Raw genomic sequence first — 11,536 nt, forward strand, 5'->3', positions numbered from 1 at the left:
GAACAATGCTCCCTCTGCACCAGCATCAACAACCTGCGGGTCCGGCCCATGCCTCAGCCCCTTTCATCGCCTCTCTGTCCCATCACACCACATCTCATGTGATACTCGGCCTTGAGGGGCTGGACCCCCCAATTTTAATCACATCGTAGACATTGAGGGCTTGGGGGAGTGCATGGGGATGCACTGGGAGACTCTGCTGTCTGCAACCCATGCCCTTGGTGCCTCCCCCAATTTGAACTACATTCTAGTCATCCACATCATCACATCTACACTCCCACGCACAACACGCATCCTGCACCATGTTGGGATGGGGTGCAGTGGGTCTGTTGCTGCCCCTTTTGCTAACTGCACCAACGCGGGCTTGGGGGCCGGACTGGTGCTCTTGGGATGGGTAGTCTGCCTCCCAATACGGTGGTTGGGCTGGAGTTGGTAGCAGGTCTCCCTGTGTTCAGGGGGTTTCTGGGTGACACTGGTGGCTTGGTCCTGACCTGCCTGCTATCCTGGACTGGGGGTGTGTTGTTCTGGTCCCCCACATTAGCTACAGTCAGCTACCCACAGCATCCAAGACAAACCGTAGTATACACACACACACACACACACACACACACACACACACACACACACACACATACACACGTGCATATACACATACATACTTGTGGTGCACAACTGATCCATAATCACACACAGACATTTATTTTAAAATCATATTAAACCAAATGGTAAATTTGCACAACCATTGTTTTTCTTTTTTCTGTTGCTATTGTTGTTACTGTTTTTTGTTTGTTTGTTTTTTTTGCTATTGTTGTTGTTTTTGTGTGTGTCCCTTGTCTTCCTGTCCCTGTTCTCTCTTAGTATCCACTCCTGAGCCTCAGTCCAGTAGCTTCATCAATGAACCAACACCATTCCTAATAAAATTAAACATAAATGGCGATAGGAGGAGTTTATCAGATTCCTCCTTTGCAGAGTAAAACTGCTTCAGTACAACAAGACACCAGGAACATTGATGCTGCTGAACAGGACAGGCTAAAAAAAAAAATATTGAAAGTCCTTGGGATAGCCCAAGTTTAAATAAAAGATCAAGCCAAACATGGTTACGCATCCATTTGCCACTTAAGTCTTGCAGCACTGCACATCCTTCAACGAGGACGCCAACATCAGCAGGCGGATCTGTTCCCTAGGTCCCTTCTTGTTGGACAGGGTAGATGCCCAGAACAACTTTGTCCATTGCTCCCTCTGCACCAGCATCAACAACCTCACAACAGCAGAAAGAAACAGTATTAATTTCAACATATTAACATATATATACATTTATATAATTTCAATTTATGTATTACTAATGTACATTAAAGTATAAGACTTGTAATTGTGTTTTTTTCTTGAATTGAATTGTATTGTATTGTATTGAATGGGGCAGCACAGTGGTGCTGTGGTCAGCACCGCCGCCTCACAGCAAGAAGGTTCCTTGTGTGTGTGTCTGATTTAAGCTAGCAGTGACAGTTGTAAACTCTACCAAAATACATGACCGAGTGCAATAAAAAAACTGAAAATACTTACAGTAACGCCGGATGACACAATGTACAGTTTCCCACTGTTTTATTAAGGAAATGTTTGTATTTTCCAAATTGTTCAAGGACAACGGTCCTGAGCACATGGTGTTCGAGTTGCAATGGTTCTGACGTAATTCCAGCGCATGTCTGAGAATGCGTCATACTTGAGTAGCTTTGCGTGTGTGTATGATTTAAGTGAGATTGTTATGTTTGTTTGAATGTCCTGTGTTTTGCAGCCTTGATATGTCTTACAAAGTTATACAATATGAACAACATCACTATTTCATTTCTTAGAGTGTAAGGAGGGCAGGAAGCTTCAACCTGACAGCACAAAGGTCATTCACAGATTTCACATCATATGCGCCAGAATAACAGGTGGCAGCTTTTTGGATAACATTTTCATCCTCAGCGAGAAGCCATACCTTTGGTCAACCCTCATAACTGGACACTGGGGCTCTTCTTGATACTGGTTCCTAGCAGAAACACAGCTGAGCCACCACGTTTCCATATGGAACAATGACAATTCCCAGGCTTTGGATTCATAGAAGTTCATCTTGTGTATTGCCTGGCCTCCCAACTACATTTACCACCCCAGATCCCAGACGTTATTTCCCCTAAAACGTGTGTGATTAATTGCATATTTTGTGCTTCCACTGAATAAACTGGCCCACATTTGTTTGCTCCCAGTAGGGTGGCCAGCTTTCTGGATTTATGATTATAGGGTTTTGATGCATCGTGTCCTTCCACTGCCTTGATCTTGATACACATCTGTCCTTTTGCATTCATCCTGAACTCACCAAACAACCCAAAAGGCCAAAGGGAAACCGTCCCATCTAGCAACACCCCAATGCTACTGTGGCAAGCTGTGTTCGCCAGTATGCTCTGCTCAGGATGGCTAGTAAAGGCAATTCAGACACAGTGAGTTGGACTCTTCAGGGCTCTGCAACTAGTGTTCACAGTATGTAACTGTTACATGTGTCTTTTTTCTTAAATGTAATTATCTGCTCTGTAAAATTGAAATTGTTACTCATCTTCCAGCCTGTAAAGCCTGCGGTGGAACCTGCCATGTACCAACTCACTTGGAAGTGTATGAATCTATTTGATGGTTTGAACTGTTGCATGATAGTTTGGTTCATGCAGGCTAAAATATGTCAGTTGCATCTGCAGTAAACATGTGTTCCTACATAAAAACAATATTATTGAAACTTTAGGGGATATTTTTTTTCTTTGTATTCAAAGTGTCTGTCTGTGACTCTGAAGTTGGTTTATGGGTGCTTGAGATAGAATGATAATGGGGGGGGGGGGGTTCTCTGTAAGAACAGCAGAGACGTCTTTAGGTGTGGTGGCCTTTTTTTCTGAGACCTGACATTGAATACATTTGTCAGGTCAAGGTCAAACTGCTGCCCCTCCCATAGGAGACAGCTGGGACAAGCTTGGGTTTTGCATTTTAATTTTGATGTCTTGGAATGACCCGTAGAGACACTTTGCTTCATTTATGATTTGTTATTACACCAATATTTGTTTCTGTGGTTTAGTTCAGTGTCGTGTGTATTCTTGCGATGATAAATCTTTGCATTCGGCTTGGTGGATTCAATTCCAGCCAGATGGGTTCATGAAAGCATTAAAAATGCAGTCGCTCATGTTTCCATCAGGTAGATTGACTGTAAAATAGTCCGATCTTTCTGGTAACATGGTCCAGACATTTGAATAACTCCACCGAAACCCCGACCATCTCCTTTCAACATGCGTGCTACAGACAACAGCCTCTGAGGTAAATATCATAATTTTTATGTGTTTGGACCCAAACAACAGCAGCCTCAAGGAGAAGATCCAAACCTACTGACAGGATTTGAATGGAAGCTTCTCAGGGTGCCACACAACGGCGAAGCCACACTTGCGTTTTAGAGACGTGACCCGCAGGAGCCCTGAGTCCTAACTGCATCTCCCCACTGTCACTGAGCTGACTGCTGTGATTGAAGGAGTCACTCTGACCCTCTTTCCCCTTCACTGTGGGCAACGTCCCCTCTGCCTTTCTGTCTCTACGTTACTTCCCTTGACTCCCTTTTCTCTTCTTTTGGCTGTGGGCGAACAGTTTTTTATATGTGTCACTTCAATTTTGCCTCTTTCTCTGGCTCGGGGCAACGCCTCTCCATCACTCCACGTCTTCCCTCTGATCTCCTCTCTCATGTGGGTGGAGGGTCACTACCCCCCCTCTCTTTATGCCCTTCAGTGCCTGCTTGTGTGACTTTTTGTTACTGAAACATCCTGAAGACATTATTGCCTCATGCTCTGCCAACACTGAGTCATGACGGATGCTCATCCTCAGGATCAAGCATTATGGAGGACAATATTGTCACTTGGCAGCTCCAAAAAGTCTTTTCTTGCTCTGTGTTTTCTTTCATTGTCCTTATTGTATTATTGCCTGAATTGATGGTAGAGGTGATATTTAACTATTGCACCACATTAAACTGTTTTATGTCCAGTTGGCCCTTTTCACCACGATTATGATTCCATTGCAGACCACCACAGCTCCCTGGCTGACTGGTCAGTTCAATTCTGGTACTGGTTTGGGTGAAATGGAAAAAAAGAAAATGATGTATAAATGAGAGACCTGCATGTTTGCCTTGAATCATGCTCATCGACTGTAAAAAAAATAAAAGAGAAACCTTCCACGAGGACACTCATGGGTTTACTGGTGAGCATTTTGGAGGCTGTGTAGTGTGGGTGGTAGTGCCTGAAACACGCTAACCTAGCTAAACTAGCTAAGCTAGCTCCATGCTACATCATTGCCACCAGCAGCGGCAGCTAACAACTATGGCTAAGAAGCTAGGCTATTCTGCCTGCAGCGCCCTATGTTTGTTGTGGCTGGGGTCTGTCGGTCTTGTTCAATAAGGACGCCCCAGCACACGTATGAGGTAAGCCCATCCCCCCATTGTTACTGCAACAGTTCAGGTTGTGGCAGTTACAAAAATGTCTTGAGGAGTTTTTGCTGTGCGAGTTTTCGATTATCATGAATATGATTTACAATCCAAAACATTTCATAACTTTTACATGATGTTCCTATCTTCTCATATCATCACCTTCTTCAAATTATTGCCCAAGTCATTTTTTGACAATTTTTTTTGGCCTAAAACAACTCCTTATGATGTTTTGCCTCCAGTTTTTTGTGCTCTCTGAAAAACTTTAAAAAATGACTGAGTCGACTTTTGTAAGATGGCAACGATTTATAAAACCTTGTGCCGTCCTGAAGTCCCAGTCTTGATGAAGCAGATATTCACTGCCTTTCGTCTCGGATTTCATTGTAACACACAAATGATCTGATGAATTATGTCTTCTAAGAAGGTTACGCAACATAGATGAAGATTCTTTGGGTGATGGACAAGGATGCTGCAGTCCGTGACGACGCTCCAAGTCTTCAATAAATAAGTGGGGGAGGGGGGATGGTAGGTGATAATTCCTACCTGTGTACATGAATTGTACAAGGCCGCAGATCTTGGAACGGCACTTTTTGTCACCTATGGCGTTTGCTTCATGGATCGACTGCAGCGTTTCGGGCTTGGGGGCCTATCCCTGCTGACATTGGGCAAGAGGCGGGATTCACCCTGAGCAGGTCGCCAGTCCGTCACAGGGCCGTCAGCAGCAATCAAGGGCTCAGTATCTTGCTCAAGGACACTTGGACATGGTCACCGGGGAAGTGAGGATCAAACCAGCGACCCTTCGGTTGGTGGACAGCCGCTCTACCTCTGAGCCACGCTGCCCGCTGGAGAAAACTTTGCACAGACAAAAACACGTGTTGTATAAACTCCACCACACTTTTTGACTTGCAAATAATTAACGAGTTTCAAAATTTTTGAAATTTCTTTTGAAGCATTAAAAAAGAAATTAAGGAAAAATTGGAAAAGAAAAAAAAAAGAATTCTATCCACAAACATCTTAACATCTTGATGTGGCAAAAGAAGTAGGACGAAGTGTAAACTTATTTACAGTCATCATACTCGCTCCTTCGCTGATCAAGTATATCCGTAATTACCCTCCATAATGATACCTAATAAAAAGGTAATATGATGAGGATTAACTATCAATAATTTATTCAGCCGATAAAATTCAAATGTTAACTGAATGTTTTTAACCTTCATTAAATGCTTCAAATATTTAATGAGTACAACTATGGAATAAGCTGAATGTGGAACTCAAGCCACGTTCAAACACGTGGTATTTTGAAAGAAAAGGGGACATCCACATTCAGCTTAGTTTACTCAATTAGTTCTACTCAGTAGATTGATAGAGAAAATCTTGTCATTTTGGGATGAATATTGTAAGTGTTAATGTTGAATTTTCCCCTTAAACTCGACCCTCACGGTCCTCCATCAAACATTTCCTGAATGTTATCTGGGAGCTGATAATTCCTACCTGTGTACATGAATCGTACAAGGCCGCAGATCTTGGAACGGCACTTTTTGTCACCTATGGCGTTTGCTTCATGGATCGACTGCAGCGTTTCGGGCTTGAGTGAATTTCATTGAGGCCTGTTCAGTTTATTTATTTTTATGTCTTTTTATGTATGAAATTAAATGTCCAGGCAACATGGGAGGAAAAACAGTGGGCCTTTATCTAAGTCAAACAGTGAAAGGGTTCCCCACTGGCTTTAAAAAAATAAAAAATCATATATCTAATACTCATTCTATTTTCAATGAAATATTGATGTTATCTTTTATCTTTTGAGGAGTAGAGAGTCATAATGGAGTCAGAAATATTGGCCTCATTAACATCAGTGTGGTAGACTTAGTCATGCTGAGTTATAAAACCTGTTTTAGCTGTGGAACAGAAAGAATACTGTCTCTGGTCTTCGCCAGAAGCAGCAGCAGCGAATAAATGTCATTAACATCCATTTGATATCTGACAATGCAAAAGCTTTTGGCTGTTTTTCTTCTGCTTTATGTTTTCTTTCAGACAAGGAGGGAAAAACCTCCCAAATGTTTGTTTCACACACTAAGAGCCAGAAATTTCCACTTCAGTCGTACTTCTGGACACCAAACTTTCCAGTTGTATGCTTGTTGTTATTCTGAAGGTGTTTACAGATGACTTTGGTCATAAATTATTCATAGACTGATGTATATTGCATTTCCTATCGAAGAACATGGTGGAAATTGATTTTTTTATGGCTGTTGACGGTAGTTTTTCTAAATTATGGAGTGAGGGAGGAAGGTCCCCCTTGACTCAAAATGTCAACACAATGAAACCGTTGTCAACCTGCTTTTCTCCAGTGTTCAGAAAATGAATGCAAATCCGTGAATATTTGACGAGATAATGTCTCATTTGCACATTAAAACCTGCTCAGAGGACAACTGGGTTAATCTACAGGGGAGGTTTTATGGTGTCAGTTGGTCACCTGTGGTTACTAACCTTGAACTCTTGGGTCCCTCGCAGCCAGGGAGAGCGACGAGGCACTTGCGTCACCTCTCAGCCTCTTGTAAAGATGCTTAAGATGCTGAAGATGAATGTTTTTGGTGCACAACTGCCAGTATCTTCTCTTCAAACATTGAACTGTCCACAGAGTCTCATTTTATATCGGACCTAAATGGAATAAAAAAATAAAAAAAACTCACCAGAGGCAGAAATCCCTTCGGTGTTCTCTAGTAAATCCACGTGGGTACACAGATGGTAATTCACGCAAGCTAAGTAATTTAAAGAAAACAGCAGGTAGAGGAAAAAAACAAACAAAGGGCAAAGGAAGTATCCAATCAACACAGGTGACCATTGCACACAGAGAACTTAAAAACGCCGTGACCAACGACGCAGGAAATGATAAGGGAAGGCCGAAAAACATGGAGAGAACACAAAAACTACAAACTAAAATGGCTGACAAAGTAGACAGAAGAACAATGTGGAATTGTCCCAACGAGTTAAAGTTCCAGTGCACTTTTGAAGACAAACACTAGATGGCGATACGGTGTCACCGCTGCCATATGGGACTACAATTGCAATGGGAACAGAACAGACACACTGCCAACATCACTAACCAGATGAATGAGAAGAGACATTTGAGGTTTTAAGTTCAAAATTCGTAAATGAATGCAGAAAATAAAAGGGGGAAGAGTTGACCCCAGATGACCAACCACAAACCTTGAGAGACCAAAGCGGCGTCCTCCACTGAAGAACCCCGTCTTCATCAATGAGAGGAATATAAATCTGTCCCGCTGCCTGAGAAATGCTGCAGTGATTTCAAGGTAACCAGGAGCTCTGGTTGCGTTCAAACCACTGCTCCTCATTAAGACCCCAGCAGGGGGTCTCAACACTCCAGCTTCAACTTCTGAGGCAAATGAACATGCTGATATTTGCTTTGTTGTATTAATTAAAAGGCTGGTGCAAACCTACTGTAGTTGTGTTTTCTGAAACTTTTAATTTGTGGCTCTGCTCTTGTCCCTCTGCCTGTGGTTGCCCTTGATCTCCAACACCGACACGCTGTCCCAGGTGACGCCTTAGCTCGTGGACTCTTGCGGTTGCATGATGTGAGATACATGATTAAAGTAGTTACATTAAAACAGGCATACCCCCATCATATTATTTCATTATTTTATTGTATTTCGTTTCATATAACATTTAATTTCATTAGGATGCTATTTACATTATTCTTGGGACTGTGGTTAAAACGTGGCACATAACACACATGTACTTAAAGTTGTAAAACACTTCATCATTCTGGGTGTTGCACTAAAATGACTGTGAGTGACACTCATTGGGACGGGCGATCTTTGGGCAGCTAAACACTCTCTGTGCAACGCACATGTTGAACAGCAGGGGTCCTCCCTCTAAAGAAAGGACTGGAGTTTTCCAGGAGTGCCAGTGTTGCTCATGTGCATTTTGTCCGTGTTTTTACAGGTGAGAAATGACGAGCTAAAAGTGTATAAAGGTAATGGGGAATATGTTAAATGAAGGTATAAACGGAGGAGAGTATCTGTGGAGCAAATGTGTGTGTGGAATGCACGTTAGTAACACGAGATATACTTACTCATTATTATACCTACCGTGACGTCGAGTGGGTAAAGAAGCTCACCTGTAGCCTGGAATGAATGGGATGTGAATGGTGTGTTGTGCAAAACGATTTTATCATGGTTCTACTGAACAGAGTCATGTAATGCCGCTGACATATTTCGTTTTGGGGAAAGAGTGTTCTTTTTGGTAATGTGAGAGGATGCCAAGGATATTTTTTTATTTTGTTTACAAGAAGAAAAATGTACTGTTGTTATAGTAATGTGAATTTCGATTTATTTGATACAAGAGAGTATTGATTATTGATATTTTATGCTTACCAGAAAATGCACCTTTATTGTTTTGCAGTATTTTTGATATGGTGATATGTTAAAAGGAAAGGACCGGAGTTTTCAACGAGTGCCAGTGTTGCTCATGTGCATTTTGTCCGTGTTTTTACAGAACAAGAAAATAAAACCTTATTCCCGCACACTGGAATTATCATTTCTATTCAAGTGTGTAACAATGAGCATTGAGGACCTTGGTTAGATTTACGGAAAGATTCATGGAGCTTAATTGACACCTTGAACTCGTTTGATGAGGGATTTACGGAAAGGGACGTTCATTTACATGAAAATGTGATGCACGAGAGCGTTAACTCTATGCTTCTAATGAAAACTATATATTTTTTAAAGTATGCAACATTTTAGCTCATCGGTTGTTTTTTTTGTTAAGGTACATTAAATATTGAATATTTTCTGGATGAGGTATTTTGGCTGAGTTTGCAGGAAATGAAAGATGTCTGCATAATAATAATCATCACGATCATGATGTTACAGCATGCTGATCAGGGTAATGAGAAGTTTCGATGAAATCCTGATGTCTCTTAGCACCGTAGGTCCCTGGGGGTCAGGTGGCGTCAGTGCAGGCGGCAGTGCTCTCTCTGTGGCCATCAGGTTCGTTGTGTTCCTCTCTTTGATCTGGTGTTTAAAGTCTTTGCTCTTTCTGTCTGGGTTTCTGTGTCCCAGCTGTGCAGCTTGTAGTCAGGTAGTTCTGCAACACAAGCGCCTTTGAAATGTAAATCACAATTGTGTCTGTGAGAGGGAACATTTTAGAAGCGTTGGATGGAAATATAGTTGGCAAGCGGGCAAAGTCACCGTTTGAAAAAACTAGAAATCCATGGGGGCCTGCTTTCCTGAGAGCCACTCTTCTTTGTATAATTTCAATAAACATATTTATTATTCATCCATCCCCTCCTGTTTACCCTCCATCATGACCATCTCGTTTCCTGTCCTGTTTTAACTCTCAGCCCAGGACTCAACACGGTGCATGCAACCTCTGCAGCAAAGTGTTTGTTGGAATGTTGGGCTTTTTTATTTATTTTTTTTTTTATTGGTTTCATGAGGCAGATGATTTCTTGGTCTGAAACTGACACAATTGTCTCCTGGATACACTTGTCGTCATCATCTTCCACTTATTCAGTTGCTCTGGGTCGCGGGGGCAGCAGCCTCAGCAAGGAAGCCCAGACTGTCCTCTCCCCAGCCACTTCCACCAGCTCTTCCAGGGAATCCTGAGGTGTTCCCAGGCCAGCTGAGAAATATAATCCCTCCAGCGTGTCCTGGGTCGGCCCCAAGGCCTCCTCCCGGTCAGACATGCCTGGAACACCTCCTTAGGGAGGCGTCCAGGAGGCATCCTCACCAGATGCCCGAACCACCTCAACTGACTCCTCTCAACATGGAGGAGCAGCAGCTCTACTCTGGGCACCTCTCAAATGGGAAGAAGAACTAGGAGTCTGTGAACCCAGCCAGGCCCAGGGTTGGGGCCCGTTGGCAAGCGCCTGGTGGTTGGGCCTTAGCCCATGGGGTCCAGCTGGGCCCAGCCCGAAAAGGTTACATGGACTCGTCCCCCCGTGGAGCCACCACCTGCAGGAGGAACCGGAAGGGTCCCCAGTGTGGTTTGGGCAGCAGACCAAGGTGGGGGCCCTTAGCTGTCTGATCACCAGACATGGAAGCCGGCTCTTGGGACATGGAAACACTCACATTTTTGGAATACAGTGATTGCTGATGCAACCACCAGCCACAATCAGTGGTCAACTAGACTTTTACCAGCAGGTTGCTTTGACAAAACCACCGCAATGGGATACCTGAAAGTAGTGTCCTGAAAGACACGCATCTATTAAGGAAAACACGTAGAGACTCACTTAGACCATTGTTCTCAATGTTGGTTTCACTGAAACTAAAAGCCGTTTTTCCCTGAGAGGAACCAGTTGATGGATGAAAGTGACCAATTATCACGTAGAAGTGACTGATGCCAATTTAGCAGCCTCAGTTATTATGATCGCAGGACAGGAAAGAAGTCTCTTTATCTCAACAAAAAGTGGAAAAGAATGATGTGTCAGCGAAAGGTGTGTTGGACTGATGGAAATGTGACTGTGGTGCAAACGAATCATGTGAGACCATTTGAGGGAGAGTGGGGAAAGTTGTTTTGATGTCATGCGTCTGAAGTCACAGATTGCCTTGCTCCTGTGGCTCGTTGGTCTAGGGGTATGATTCTCGCTTCGGGTGCGAGAGGTCCCGGGTTCAAATCCCGGACGAGCCCTCAATCTTGTAATGCAGAGCTTCCTTCTGGAGAGATCCACCCTTGAAAGAGTTTGAAACAACCCACCTGAAGAACTGTTGACATACCACATGGTAGAGCTCAGAGAATGGTACAGTGGATGGGCTTTGTTCAGGAGTGTCTTTCTGACTGCAAATCTCTGTATCATAGAATCTAACCTAAACTTCAAAATAAACTCTCAGTTTCAGAAATGTTGGTGGTGCGCCATGATGATGTTGCTTGGTGTAGCCTGATCATCATCATAAAGCATTCATCTGACTGCGTTTGAACAACTTAAGAATGAATCTGGTGAATCCAACAGACAGTAACTCTTTCTATTGACAAGTAATGATCCGTTGTCGAGAACTTGAGAGACTGCAGTGAGTCGACAAGGAGCCAAGCTACTAGTGCCAGTGTGGCTTG

General features: G+C 43.1%; 1 non-coding gene across 1 annotated transcript; it reads left to right on the forward strand.

The window, feature by feature from the left end:
- The first annotated feature begins 11,044 nt into the window (after positions 1–11,044).
- Positions 11,045–11,116, forward strand: trnap-cgg (transfer RNA proline (anticodon CGG)). The gene has a single exon. It is a non-coding gene; the product is annotated as a tRNA-Pro (tRNA).
- Positions 11,117–11,536: the final 420 nt, after the last annotated feature.

Source organism: Aulostomus chinensis, chromosome 13 (genome assembly GCF_037954235.1).
Source record: "Aulostomus chinensis isolate RoL2024-O1b breed Wild chromosome 13, RoL_Achi_v1.0, whole genome shotgun sequence".
Classification (NCBI taxonomy): domain Eukaryota; kingdom Metazoa; phylum Chordata; class Actinopteri; order Syngnathiformes; family Aulostomidae; genus Aulostomus; species Aulostomus chinensis.